A 14,521-nucleotide genomic window follows, 5' to 3' on the forward strand; every position below is an offset into this window, starting at 1 on the left:
CCCAGGTATTGAGAGAATATCCATTGAAATGTTTCACATATTGATAGCGCACTAGAAGTACTCACTCATCTATGCCAGGAAATTTGGAAGACTGCTTCTAGGCCAACTGACTGGAAGAAATCTATATTTGTACCCATTCCAAAGAAAGATAACCTCACAGAACACTAGATTATAGAACAATGTCATTGATATCACATACAAGTAAAAAAAAATTTTCTTACAAGTAAAATTTTGCTGAAGATCATCCAATAATAGTTATAGCAGTGCATTGACAGGGACATTGGAGCAAGGGATATGATGACTGATGGTAGATGGATCTTGGCTCAAAGCAGAGAATACCAAAAAGATGCTTACTTTTGTTTTATTGACTAGACAAAAGTATTTGACTATGTGGATCATAACAAACTATAGGTATCCTTGAGAAGAACAGGAATTCCAGAACACTTCAGTGTCCTCATGAGGAATCTGTCCACGAATCAAAAGGCAGTTGTGTGAACAGAACAAGGGAATACTGCATGGTTTAAAATCAGGAAAGATGTGCATCAGGGTTGCATCTCCCATCATACGTATTCAATCTGTATGCTGAAGAATTCACTAGAGAAGCTGGATTATATGAAGAACAATGCAGCATCAGAATAGAATGAATGCTTATTAATAACCTCCAATATGCAGATGACAGAACCTTGTTTGCTGACAGTGAGGAGGGCTTGAAGCACTTGCTGATGAAGTTCAAGGAGTATAGCAATCAGTCTGCATCACAATGCAATGTAAAGAAGACTAAAATCCTCATAATTGGGCCAATAGGTAACATGATAAATGGAGAAAAGGTTGAAGTTCCCAAGGATTTTTGTCTTGCTTGGAGCCACAATCAGTGCTCATGGAAGCAGTAGTCAGGAGATCAAAGGACAGGTTACATGTTATATTGGGCAAATCTGCTTAACCTTCTACCTGAACACCTCCTTAGTGTGTAGAAAAACAGGAAGTTTACTTTGAGGACTAAGGTGTGCCTGACTCAAGCTGTGGTATTTTCAATAGCCTCATGTGCATTTGAAAGATGGAGAATGAATAAGGAAGACTGAAGAAGAAATGATGCATTTGAACTATGTTACTGGCAATGAATATTGAAAGTACCATGAACTGCCATAAAGAACAAACAAATCTATCTTGGAAGAAGTGTGCGCCAGAGTGCTCCTTAGAGGCAAGGATGGTGAGACTTTGCCTCATGTACTTTGGACCAGTTGTCAGGAGAGACCAATCCCTGGAAAAAGTCATCATGCTTCGTAAAGCAGAGGGGCAGTGAAAATCAGGAAGGCCCTCAGCAGGATGGATCGACATAGACACTGCTACAAGGGGCTCAAGTATAAGAACAATTGTGAAGATGGGGCAGGACCGGGCAGAGTTTAGTTCTGTTGTGCATAGGGTCACTATGGGTCAGAATCAACTGAATGACACCTATGAACGTTAGTTTTGGAATGTTGTCATGTTGTAACTAAAGCTAATAGCTAATGAACACTTAGAAACATCACCTTGGAGGCTTGTGACAAAGGCCCGCGATGACCAGTTATTATCAGCCTAATTGTACAAATGACAAAACAAGTTCAAAGAGGTTAATCAACTGGCCTAAAACCACACAACCAGTACGAGGCAAGTGTGGGAATTGAACTCCGAACTGGATCACACCAGTTAATGTGTCTTGTTTTACTGGCTAGCGTCCCTCCCGGAGTTCATCAGAAATTCTTTCTAAGGGGCACTTCTAACAGTGTGTAAAGAAACAGGAACTTTCCTAAAGTAAACGGGCTCTTGAGAAAAGATACAGAGCATTTCTCGCTATCCCCCCCCTCCTTTTGTCACTTGAACAACAGTACTTTTCCTGGAAGTCGTTAATCTTGATTTTGAGTCAAAGTCAAAGCTCTTAGAAACACCTTTTCATGATTAAAGGGTGGGTAGAAGAGAATAGCCTTGATTGTGTTGTGATTTATGCATTGCGCAGTGAACTGCAAGTTCAGCAGTCTGGACACAGAGGCCTCTCTGTGGGAGAAAGCTGAGGCTTTCTTTTCCCCTAAAGAGTCAGTCTCAGAAACCCACAGGGACAGCTCTACTCTGTCCTATCAGGTCACCGTGAGTTGGAAATGACTTCATGGCCGTTGGTTTGATTGAGTTTGGGGGGGGGGGGGGTAGTATAAGGTGTAATGATCAATGTTTCCAAATCCCAATGTCAGCATTTTCGGCTAGTTGGCAAGTCTCTCACCCCCAAAGTGACTGCCTCACACAATACTAATACTAATACTAACAACAACAACAATAACAACTCATTGCTACCAAGTATATTTAGATCCATAATGACATTAGAAGTCAGAGAAGAACCTTCCTAGGTTTCTGACACTTTAAATAAAATCTGTATGGAAATAGCTTGCCTCGATTTACCTCATAGAGCAAGTAGTGAGTGTGAAATTCCTCCCTTCCAATTAACAGCCAAGTGCTTAACCCATAGCATCTTACTGACTATTAAGCTTGTCTGTAAAGGAACCATGTGTGCAAGACCTGTGTAACATTCTTCCTTAAGAGACCATTGGGATCATGGACTCTCTGGTGACTCAGAAGAAGGGGATTTCACAGATTAGGAAAAGCTACTTCATGCCATTGTTTCCCCCAAGTTATTGAATTAAGCATCAAAACACTCAGCATTTTACCCCCCTCTAGTCTCAATACTATGCCACAGAAAAGGGAGAGATTTAACACAAACAACTTGGGGACAGAATTTACAATGTTTATTAGATTTCCTTGGTTAATCCAAATAAACATTTCCCTCCTGTTTTAAAGGAAAAAAATATGTGGGGCCAAGTTTTTTTACTTTCTCTCTCTTTCTGTACACATGCGCGCGCACACACACACACACACACACACACACACACCACTCCCCTAGCTCAGTTGTTATGTTACATTTATTGCAGACAGACTTTTCTAAGAGAAGCCCACATTTCAGCTCTTCTGGATCCTATTTCTCTAAGAACGGTTCCAATGGTTATACCCCGTGCTCAATAGACTCTCAAGTTTTGCCCTTAATTTCCCTTCACTTCAAAATGTATGAACCGCCCCACGCAGAATTGAAGCAAAATCCATTATATGAGCCCCATGGTGTTGTTATTTTTCAACTTGATGGGCCAGTAAAAACACAACTGGGGGGAGGGAGCAGATAAAATTCCTTATTTCTGCCTATGAAAACTTAGATATTAATAAAAATGTATTTCATTGGAGGGAACTATTCTAATGATGTGAATATTTCTCTTAAAAGCTAGAGAATTATATACATTTTTACTCATTTAAAACTCAATATTCTGGAGAAAATCAGTGATAGTAGTTTGGGTTGGAGTTATTGAAGGCTACATTTTCAAAATGAATACTAAATAGGGATTTGGTGTTTTTATCTAGTCAAAGGACAGATTTATTAATTAATTTATTAAATCATTTTATTGCAGGCTCATACAGCTCTTATTACAATTCATACATAAATCCATTGTGTTAAGCACATTTGTACATTTGTTGCCATCATCATTTTCAAAACATTTTCTTTCTACTTGAGTCCTTGGTATCAACTCATTTTTCCACTCCCTCCCCACCCCCTCTTCCTCACGAACCCTTGATAATTTATAAATTATTAATATTTTGTCATGTCTTACACTGTGCGACATCTCTCTTCACTCACTTTTCAGTTGTCTGTCCCCCAGGGAGGAGGTTATATGTTGATCCTAGTAATCAGTTCCCCCTTCCTACCCCACCTTCCCTCAACCCTCTAGTATCGCCACTCTCACCACTGGTCCTAAAGGGATCATCTTTCCTGGATTCCCTGGGTTTCTAGTTCCTATCTGTACATCCTCTGGTCTAGCTGGATTTATAAGGTAGATTTTGGATCATGATAGTGGTGGCGGGGGAAGCATTTAGGAACCAGAGGAAAGTTGTGTGTTTCATTGGTGCTACCCTGCACCCTGGCTGGCTCGTCTCCTCCAAAGGACAGCCTTAACATGTTTTCCCTGGTTTCTAAATTGCTGGTGATCAAGAGAACACACTGTAATCTGGAAGTTTAAGATAAGCATCTCTTCTGCTTGTCTTTTTAAAATCAATATAAACTCTAAAGAAGTTTCGAAATTCAAACTTAATACATACTATAACTAATTTGGTTTCTGAATTTGATATGTTATATTATGCAAGAGTAAAAAGCTAGCTTCAATTATAAGTAAACATTGTGGACTATCGGACGCCAATTTATTTTATATTTGAGTTTTCCTAAAGGTTTTGAAGTTAAAATTTTATAAATTGAACTACATTTGATTGTTGTAAATAAAAAAGTTCTGACCCTGTGGTCATTACATAATTTCATGTCAACTTGATATATAAAAGTGTAGGGGTGGAGTCTAGCCTGTCAATCAGGTCAAAGCCTGATGGTACCCCTTTGTGGGCATTGCCTTCTCATAAGGAGGACCCTGGGAACCTTTCTCTCTCCATCTACCTTCACCTTCCTCCTGGTGAGCTATACTGAGACCTACCAGTGCCCCGGAGCTGTATCTACCACCATTGGATCCACAGGACTTTGTTCCCACTGGCCTGGGATAATCCTACATTCTGCATTGCATGTAGCTTCTTGCGTTTGAAGAGTGACTTATGGACTAGTATCAGACTTACGGACTTGAGTTGGACTAGGCTGGGATGTTTTCCTGATATAGCATTACTTCTTGATATAAAGTTCTTTCTTACACATATATGTGTCTCTGGATGTGTTTCTCTAGTCAACCCAGCCTAATACAGACTCCCACAAATTTATAGCTAGTATATGACTATATTTATTCCTCAAGGTGTCGAAAAAGGGGGCCATTTATTGACTTCTCTCTTCAGTGAGTCCAAAACCTGAGGGGTTCCTTATTTGGCTTCCTGGGCTCCCTTGAGGTCCCTCATCATTTTCCACCTCTGCATCTGAGGGCTTCAGTCTGTTGAACAAGCTTTCGTATGTTCACCTGAAGCAGAAGTCAGGAAAAAGAAATAAATCAGGCACCTAGGTCTAATCTGTCATCCAAATCCTGTAGAAGTGAAAGCAGCCTTTCTGGGAAAATAATAGGATCCGACTAGAGCTGCCATTCAGCATAGGCAAAGTGGATCTCCCAGGGACAGAGAGCAATTTCCCCAACTTACTAAGTCAGATCTTAAGTCCATTTCCCTCTTAATCACAGAGCATGTAAAAGACATGGAGGAACTGTACATTGAGTGCCATTTTCCTAAAAGGAAGTAACCTGAACAGGTGTGGTCAAGGGAATTTGGGGAGAAAGTTTACGTGCAAAGATCAGAGAAGAACGACTCACAGCAAGAGGAAGACTTAGGGTATGGAAGCTGTGGCCTCTCAAAGACTAACTATAATCCCATTGCAAAGTTAACTGCAAATTTCATATCACCATTGACCAAATGCTCCTGCTCCCTGCCATGGTGCTCCAGTCTTTTCAGAAACAGTGATGTATTCTGGTCATCCTAAGAACTATGAGCTCTTGACATCTCATTTAAAAAGAGGTTCCTAAGGAGGATGAGTAGACTCCTAGTTGATGGGACATTCTGGGTTCTGACATCTGAAAGAGTAGAATATATCTCCTGGCCACCATTTGACTGTCTTCTTCTTTGTTTTACAGATTTATTAACATATAATTCATGTACCATATAAAGCAATCATTTAAGTTTAAAAAAAAGTTGTGCATTTGCTACCACAATCAATTTTAGAACATTTCTCTCATTCTTATATCCATTATCATTCGTTCCCCATTTTCCCCAAACTTCCCTTGCCAAAATCCTAAAGAAAAAATTATGTTTATTTATTCTCCATGAATTTATGTGTTATCCTTGCACAGAGGCTGTGCTCATTTTTCCTGTATTGCCCCAATTTTAGTCTATGCGCTGCCAAAGAAAACAATAGTGTATTAGACCAGGTTGACTAGAGAAACAAATCCAGAGACACTCATATATATGTAAGAAAGAGCTTCATATTAAGAAGTCATCATTTATCAAGAAAACATCTCAGCCCAGTCCAACTCAAGTCCATATATCCCATACTAGTCCATAAGTCCAGTACTAGTCCATAAGTCCCTCTTCAGACTCACGACACCATATTCAATGATGCAGAATGTAGGAACATCACCGGCTGGGGGGTGCAAAGTCCCGTGAATCCAATGGCAGTGGGCCTGGCAGCTCTCCAAGTGACATGATAGCAGGAAAGTGAAGGCAGAAAGAGAAGGGGGGAGGTTTTCAGGACCCTCCTTATAAGGAGGTCACTCCCACAAGGAGGCACCATCAGGCTATGACCTGATTGACAGACTAGACTCCACCACTACACTTCAAATTGACACAAAAATTATGTAACTACCACCCCAGACCATGTTTTCTTTATGTTTCTGCAAGTGTATCGCTGAGTAACAGAGTCTGCTTGTTGATTAAATCATGGCATTAGGTCTGGTGTCCCTTAGGGGTGCAAGTATTGATTGAAAATGAAAGAAAAGTGCAACTACGTGTATATGACTCTAGCACCTGCATCTTTGGCTACATCTGGGGGTTTGGAGCAGGCCAGCATGAGACAGTCTCCTTCATGTTATCAATGTAAGCCAATCTCCAGAGAAGTAACCTAGGGCCACGAACTGGAGATGGTGATCTCAGTGTTTGCTGGTGGTAAGTCTGAATTCCCTTAGCCCATCCTGCACTGTGTCTCGCAACACTCTCACCCTTTTCCACGGGGGAAGGATCCCAAGGAGTGATCTTGTCCTTAGTCCTCCCATTCACAGAGGTTTTCCTTCTGGGCAACAGTCCACGGGCTGTGTTCTGCAGCTGCAGCCTAGGAACACCCTCCAGGAGGCAAGATCCCAGGAGCCAGGGGCTGAAAGGAAAGAGCACCTGCAGGTTTGGGTGTGTCTGATTAATTTCAAACGACTATTCCAATGCTTCAGTTGTTCCTTGTCAGCTGGCCAACATCCTGCAATTAGCCTTGAATATATGTGCTCTGTGGAGGAAGATGGGGTGAGGGTGACTCTGAGCTGAAGGGTGTAGATACATAAATAAACTCATAGACTGTTTAAGCTGGAAGAAATCTTTGAAATCACCCTAGTTCCAAGGCCTTGTGTAACAGAAGAGAAAACTGAGGTTCAAGGGAGAGGGTCACTGGTTTGTCTTACTTCACAGAATGAGTCAGTAGTACAGACAGCATCTCTAGATTTCAACTTTCCACCCTGTACTCTTTCCACTAGACCCATCTAGCATCTAGACCAGTTGAAAGAAGCGTGCTGAAAGCTGCTTGTGCAGGAAGCAATGGGTAGTTCTGAGCCCAAATGTTACAAACAAGAGTCAGTCAGCATGCTTTCCATTTTATCGGCTTTCCACTGGGCTGTACATATCTGGGACCTACAGGTGGAGGAAAGATTAATTTGAGCTTGTGCCTAGTCCACGAAGCAGAAAGAGGAGACAGACACCTCTTTGACCTGAATGGAGGGTTTCTAGAAAGGTTCCCCTAGGGGGAAGGAGGGGTGGGGGTCAAAAAAAAAGAAAGGTTTCCCTGTCCTAGAAGATCTTCCCCATCAGTCAGCTACCTCAGATAAGCACACAGCCTTTCCTAGAGGTTTCCTTTAAATGAGCCTTGGAAAAGAAAACATTGAAGACTATTTTTAGCACTAAGATCATATACTAAGGTAGGAATTTGATATTTGATCTCCAAGGTCCTTATCAAATTCCTTAAAGAAATTAGTAAATTATATAAACCAGAGATTGTGTGGGGCTTTTGGATTTCCTTCGAACTTTCCTGTCCATCAAGAGGAATGCCCCTGTTTGGGAAACTAAATGAGAATAGAAAATGTTTCAGAAACCGGAATGAGGCCTAGAAATCTAGAAAACTGGATGAAATCAAGAAGTCTCATATTTCAGGCTCCAGAGATTTCTGTTGTGCACATGGTTTCATCCTAATCATTGGATACGCCCTTGAAGTCACCGCATAAGAAATCATCTTTTCATTTCGACTTGCCCGTGGAGTCAGTGACCACCCTCCTCCTGGACCCTTGAGCTTAGTATAGTGGCTGACAGCTTACAAAGTTTTCTCCCTGTACCTTGTAAAGTCAGTCAGATAGGTAATATTGCACTCCCCATTTTAAAAATAAACCGATGACTCAGAAAGAGCAAGTGACTTGCCCAAATCCACAAAAGTCATAAAAATTATTGTCAGGTCAAACTGAAACCCAAGTCTCCTGCCTTTTGTGTCTACACTGGTGGTTCCCCAAGTGTTCCCCACAGAACACATGTTCATTGGGAATTATGTTGTAGAAAGAGGATTTACATGGTCCAACAGGCATGGTTTTCTTTGTCTGCTGCTTTCATTTGGATGTATTGGCACACCAACATATTAGAGGCACTTTGAAGTAAACTCTGTAACTCAGAGTTTCCAAATGGTATTTATGAGTAAGAAGAGCTCACATTAAATTGGGCACTTACTGTATTGGGCCTTTTGCTAAGTATGTTCAGGGAATTCGCTTATTTTATCCTCCAAATAATCTTATTATCTTTGAACTGTGCTTATCCTCATTTTACACCTTAGAACACTGAGGCTCAGATAGGTAAAGTGACTTTCTCAAGTTTACACAGTAAGAACTTGTCTAGGGAAGTTCTTAATCCCAGCTGTCTAACACAAAAGTCCCCCCACTCCATGAGGTCTTCTTTGTATGCCCCATGTGATACAAACAGTTAAGCACAAGACTAAAAACTAAAAAGGAAGATAATTCAAACACACCCAGAGACATCTACACAAAAATGCATGGTGGTCTGTTTCCCCAAACTCTCAATCTTTAAACCACGTGGAGAACACGTCTCTGCATTGCGTGGGGTCAACATGAGTCAGAATCGTGTACTCAATAGCAACTGGTTTGGATTTTAAGTTCTTTTTACATCCCACATAACTAGCCTCTCGCAGAAGCCATTGTGGCAAATGGGAGTCCTCGATTTCCCATCCTTTCAACAACCTTGCCTTACTTGTACTGCCTCATCTCTCAACCCTCTGAAGCATGTAGAAATGGTTTCACTTTCAATCACCAAGAAAGGAAACCCACAGGCTGGAACAAAAGACAGATGTTTGGTGGCAGGGCAGAAGAGAAGCAGAAGGCATGATACTGCACCAGGAGGGCAGCCAGAGACTGAGATCCTACGACACGAGAAGACATCATCAACTAAACAGACCTGCTTCCCAGTTCTACTCTACTCAAACAAGGACAGAATCATAATTCTCAGATGAATCAGTCAGCCTCGTCTTCTCTCTACCCAGCAGGGCCACTGCAGTGATTTGGATCCACGGTCAAGAGACCAAGGTTAATTAATCCTACTGAAAGTAGCAATTGAAACCACTGGGAGCACATGCACACGCACGCACTCATGCACGCACATGCGATTTACTATGCCAAGCAGACTGGCTGATGAGGTCAATCCAAACAACCAGTCAATTCAGCAGACCAGAGAAAAAAGTCAAAGGAGACACTTGACTAAACTGGTAAGCCAATTCAGCTAGTTGGAAAACTCCAAGGGACAAAGATTAGTTGTCTTTAGGGATACAAAGATTGGTAATGTAAAACAGAGCTCAAAAATGAGAGATGAACTGCAACACACACACACACACACACACACACACTATGTTAAATGTAAAGGAAAGCTGAGAATTATGATTCTGTCCTTGTTTGAGTAGACCATAAAGAAATACCCAAATATCCCCTTTGAAAAGGATTTTGCATGCAAACATCAACGATATTTTTCTAAAAGAAATAAACTAGAAAAACTCTTTGTAGCAAATAGGGTAGGCTGAATGTTGCTATCCCTACCATCGTTAAATGCTTTTATAATTTGATAAAATTAACAGAAACAACAAAATCCATGGAATAGAAAAGTGGCAAGGATTCTGAATGGACACATCATCCTAGAAAATCTGTAACCAGTGAACTTTGCCTTACCACAGGAAGTGTCTCCAAAGGCAACAGGCCAAACCATAGGTGTTCAATTGAAAAATAAAAGTGGACAGTAGTCCAGGTTGGTGAACTCTTTCATACTGGGAAGTATGAGAATTGCTTTCAACTTGTCCCACAAGGGAAAAAAAAGCTCATGGAAAAATTCCACTATATCTTTCCATTCCATTTTACCATGAACTTTTTGAAGCCCCTTCATATTCTGATATTAGTTGTAAGTTCTTAAATGCACATACACTTATACACAGTAGTCTCATATATCCTTCAGAATTAAAAGCACAAATACACAAGGATATATGTATAACTATATGCATATGATGTTGGATGTAGCGGCCATAAATAAATGCAAACAGTGTAAATATAAATAAATATGGGAATGATCGAATAAAGATATTTTCATTTAACAGAATAGTCAGTCTCCTGGTATTACTTATTGATTAAGTCTATAGTGTTAACCTGGACGAATATCCATAACATATAACATATGAATGTAAGACAAAACGTATTACTATAAAACCATAGACGCATTTATTAAACAAAAGTTTTAGAATGTGACACTATGGTTTTTGTACATATCCATCATCTAGGTCTATACATTTTTTGTGGTAACATTTCCATCTCTCTAAGAAGAATTCTTCAATTGACACTACATGAAAATGATAGTTTTGCCATCCGTAAGGGATTCAAATCATGTTCCTTTTTCTTTGAGTTTGGGGAACACAAAGAAGCCTGAAGAGCAATATCAAAGCTGTAGGGCGAATGGGATTCATTTCCCAGTGAAGTTCTCATTGGACAACCCCCGTTACTCTGAGAGAATGAGCAGGAGCAAAGTCGTGATGGCAAAACAAATTATTAGGACAACTTTTTCAGTCTTTTTCTCACCAATGTTGTTTTTAAGTTTCTTAAAACTCATTTATAATAAGTCCCCATTATTATCCTTGGTCTTTTAAGAAAATCGATCAAGATGACCTATTTGGTATCCCCAAATCCCTCACCAGAACCTTCTGAACCGCCACAACCTTTCTGCCTTGTTTTACTGGCCTCATACATCTCCTTGGAAACCACTGATTTAATGGAACATTTATGTGGAAGGCACCTTAACAAGACTAAGACAAGTGCATTACCGAGACAAGTTGTCTCCAGCCATCCACTGATCACAGAACCAGGTTTAAGGAGTTATGGGTTGGAAATAAATGGTGCATGGATACACTGGAATCATAGTAGCAATACTTTTTTTATCTACCCTCCTCTTGTTAATTAACAAGCAATATTCAGGGAGGGAGGATGGGGTACCGAGAAAAATAACCACATATACAGAGGGTTTAACAGGACCCTCCTGCTGTTGGTTTCATTTCTTGAGATGGGCTGTGTAAATACATATAGTATGTTTCTTACACCTCAAACCTAAACAGTTGTCTGAGTGGCAAAAAAAAAAAAGGACAAGTAAAACTGAAATGGAGTCTTCAGTGACAAACAAATCCATCTCAGTAATAACAATAAGAATATGTAGAATAATGTATATAGTGTGCGCTCATGTGTGTGCTTACATGGGGGAAAATATTTATGGCTTTGGAAGGATGAGGTTGGAAAGGAAATGAAAATTATTTTTCTTCATAAGCATTTTGATTTTTTACAATGGAATTTATTACAGTTTTGAAGTTAAAAGGTTACAGTTTTATTTATTATGGAGGAAACACTACCAGTTTGGTAAGCAAAATTAAAGTAAAACTATTTAAAAGTATTTTCCACTCTTAAAACACTTTATCCCAATACCCCAGGTTCTATTAGGAAACAACAGATGGCACTTCCCACTCTTATACTCATTCCATGTAAATCCAAGCGAAAGAATTCTTTTTCCCCACTGATTAGAGAGTCTGTCACAGTGGAAGCTGAACTCGTTGGAAACTATGTTGTGGAATTAGGGCCAAAGGCCAGTGCTTACGCCAGGGGTCAGATGACAGAGTGTGTGTTCATCACACAGGGTGTGTGACTACAGATGAAATATGAAGAATCTGGTTTCTTATGTGGCTAATAAATCCATTTTGAAGGCATTTCCAAAGAAAAAAAATTCCAAAATCTCTGAGCAGTAGCAGCCGCTTTGGTGTAAGTGTGTGTTTCCTCAAGGTTGCTCTTTGGAAGGACAACACTCAATCGCTTCAAAGTACCTCTGCGGCAGATTTTACTCTGCTCTGTTGATATAAAAAAACAAAAAGGCAATCTCATTTTTATGCTCAGACCCATTCTGCTAAGTTCACTAACTACCATTCTGCTAAGTTCACTAACTACTGAACTCTGGTTAGTTATGCGTTTATCTCAACCTTTGGAGGGAATTGCTTAAGATTTTTGATGACGTTTCAACTGTGTTTGCTTTTTAGTTTAGTTTTGCGGTTTTTGCTGAGCGGCTCTTATTGTCACTGCAATCTCAAGATCCCGAGCCCCACACAGTTAAAAGTAGCTTGATATGGAAAGATCACAGGGTGCTGTGATTAATCCTTTTACTCTTACCACTGCTGAGAAAGATTGCCATTGTTTACTGATGACTAACATGTGCCAGGTATTGTGTCAAGTGACAATGAAGCTGAGTTACTAGAGGTTAAGGAATTTACTGAAGGCAACACAACTAGCATGATTTCAAGCTGTATACTGAACCCAATTGGATTCAAAAGCACTTTGCACTTAGCCCATCAGTTATATGCTCTAAAGGACCACAGCCGTTCTTGACATTAGCTCCCAATTCTATTCATTTAGTCATACATCATTTCTATCTAATATACTGTATAATTATATGTGTAAATCATTATGTTAGGGGTTCAGACATACTATTCCCACCCCCAAACTCAAATTCTGAAAAATGTCACTGAAGATGGCATCCAGGTAGAATCACCTGTCCAGTGCTCCTGTTGTTAGACCAGGAAATTAAGAGTAGTGGATTAGTAAACTCTGGCACATACACACAATGGAGTACTACGCATCACTAAAAAGCACCGATGATCCCCATGAAGCACAGCGTTTCAGGGGACAAGTTGGAGGAAATCATGCTAAGCGAAGTTAGCCAATCACAAAAGGACAAGTACAACATGAATCCTCTGAGGTCAGTATAATTAGCACAGTCGGTATAGAAGAAAGGTCACTTATCTCACACTGTACGGGTTGAGGTATGGGCGAGGGACAGGCCAAACCCAAGGGTGTACATGTCATTCCAACACAAGCAAGGGGAAAAGGTTCGGGAAGATGATGACACTGAGGAAGCAGGGCACTAACCCACCGAAGGGGAGGGCATTGCTTATGTCTCCACAGAAATGGGAATGTGCATGCAGACCCCACCAGAGCACACCCTACCTTGAGGGAAATATAGACACATGGAGTAACTCATGAACAGAGTGGGCTGCAGGGCCGGCCCCAATCAGAGCCAAAATGATCCCTTTCCGGGAAGTATGTGCATCAGAGGACAACACAAAATCTACAGTTTGGGGACAGGGGCCATCCTGCCATACCTACTTGGAAGAAAACCAAGAAGTAAAAAGAGAGAGTGAGGCTCTAGACCCCACAATGACACACCAAGCCCTGAGAATGATGTCCCTGCACAGAGTTGCTAAGGCACAGAGAGGATGGGAGGGCTGACAATAGCTCCAGACAGGATGTCTCCTCACTAGAGCATATGACAACAGACGACAATACTGGGAGGACATGGCAGGAAATGAGTCCGATCTAAACCCCCCACAGTGGGGTGAACCAAGAAGGGAACATAACAAATCAGCAATGAGAGCAAAGCCAAGCCACAAAGCCCCCAAAGAACCCCAATGATAGACTTCAGGCTAGGAGGGGCAGTTCCCGGGACTCCTCAGGACTGGTAGGGAGAAAGTCATAAAGGTCAGCAGGCAGACCTGGAATTATGTATGCTTTTTCCAGGTATTTTTGCCACTTATATATATTTTTCTTTTCTCTTTTTATTTAATCTTTTGTTTTCTTTTTGTTTTGTCTTCGTTACTGTTGGTTTGCCTACCTATTAAGTTAGGCATGGGAGGCAAGCCTAAGGAGAAAGCAACAGGACCGACAGTTCTGGAGGGACTTGGGGGGAGAAGGAGACAGACAGAAGAAGGGGAAGGAAGAGGTGGAAAAACAATGCCACAGACAAGGGAAAAACTTAGGAATTAAATTCAACAATGAGGAAATAGTAGAAATTCTGGGGGTGTTGGAGCAACAGCAATCTAGCTGAGAGGAAGTACAAAGAGCAAGAGGAAGGGTAAGCATGATGGTGGGACAGGAAGGTAAAATGAAACAGAGGAAAGATATATGAAGGAAAGCTATGGATAGTGGTATAAACATAGGTGTGTACATATGTAAAATTATTAATTCATAAAAATAGAGGTATTAGCCTGTGTAAACTATTTATATGGCAATATATTTCACTGAGGTAGTGGATTGACTTTGGATCTCTGCTCAAGCTTTCCCTCAATGCAAGAACATTTTGTTCTAATAACCTGGTGTTCTGTGATGCTCATCTTCCCAGCATG

The 14,521-nt window shown here is 40.7% G+C and overlaps 1 non-coding gene across 1 annotated transcript; it reads right to left on the bottom strand.

Annotated features, from left to right (window-relative positions):
* Positions 1–5,831: 5,831 nt before the first annotated feature.
* Positions 5,832–5,942, bottom strand: LOC142435252 (U6 spliceosomal RNA). The gene has a single exon (XR_012781349.1). It is a non-coding gene; the product is annotated as a U6 spliceosomal RNA (small nuclear RNA).
* Positions 5,943–14,521: the final 8,579 nt, after the last annotated feature.

This window comes from Tenrec ecaudatus, chromosome X (genome assembly GCF_050624435.1).
Source record: "Tenrec ecaudatus isolate mTenEca1 chromosome X, mTenEca1.hap1, whole genome shotgun sequence".
NCBI classification, from domain to species: Eukaryota; Metazoa; Chordata; class Mammalia; order Afrosoricida; family Tenrecidae; genus Tenrec; species Tenrec ecaudatus.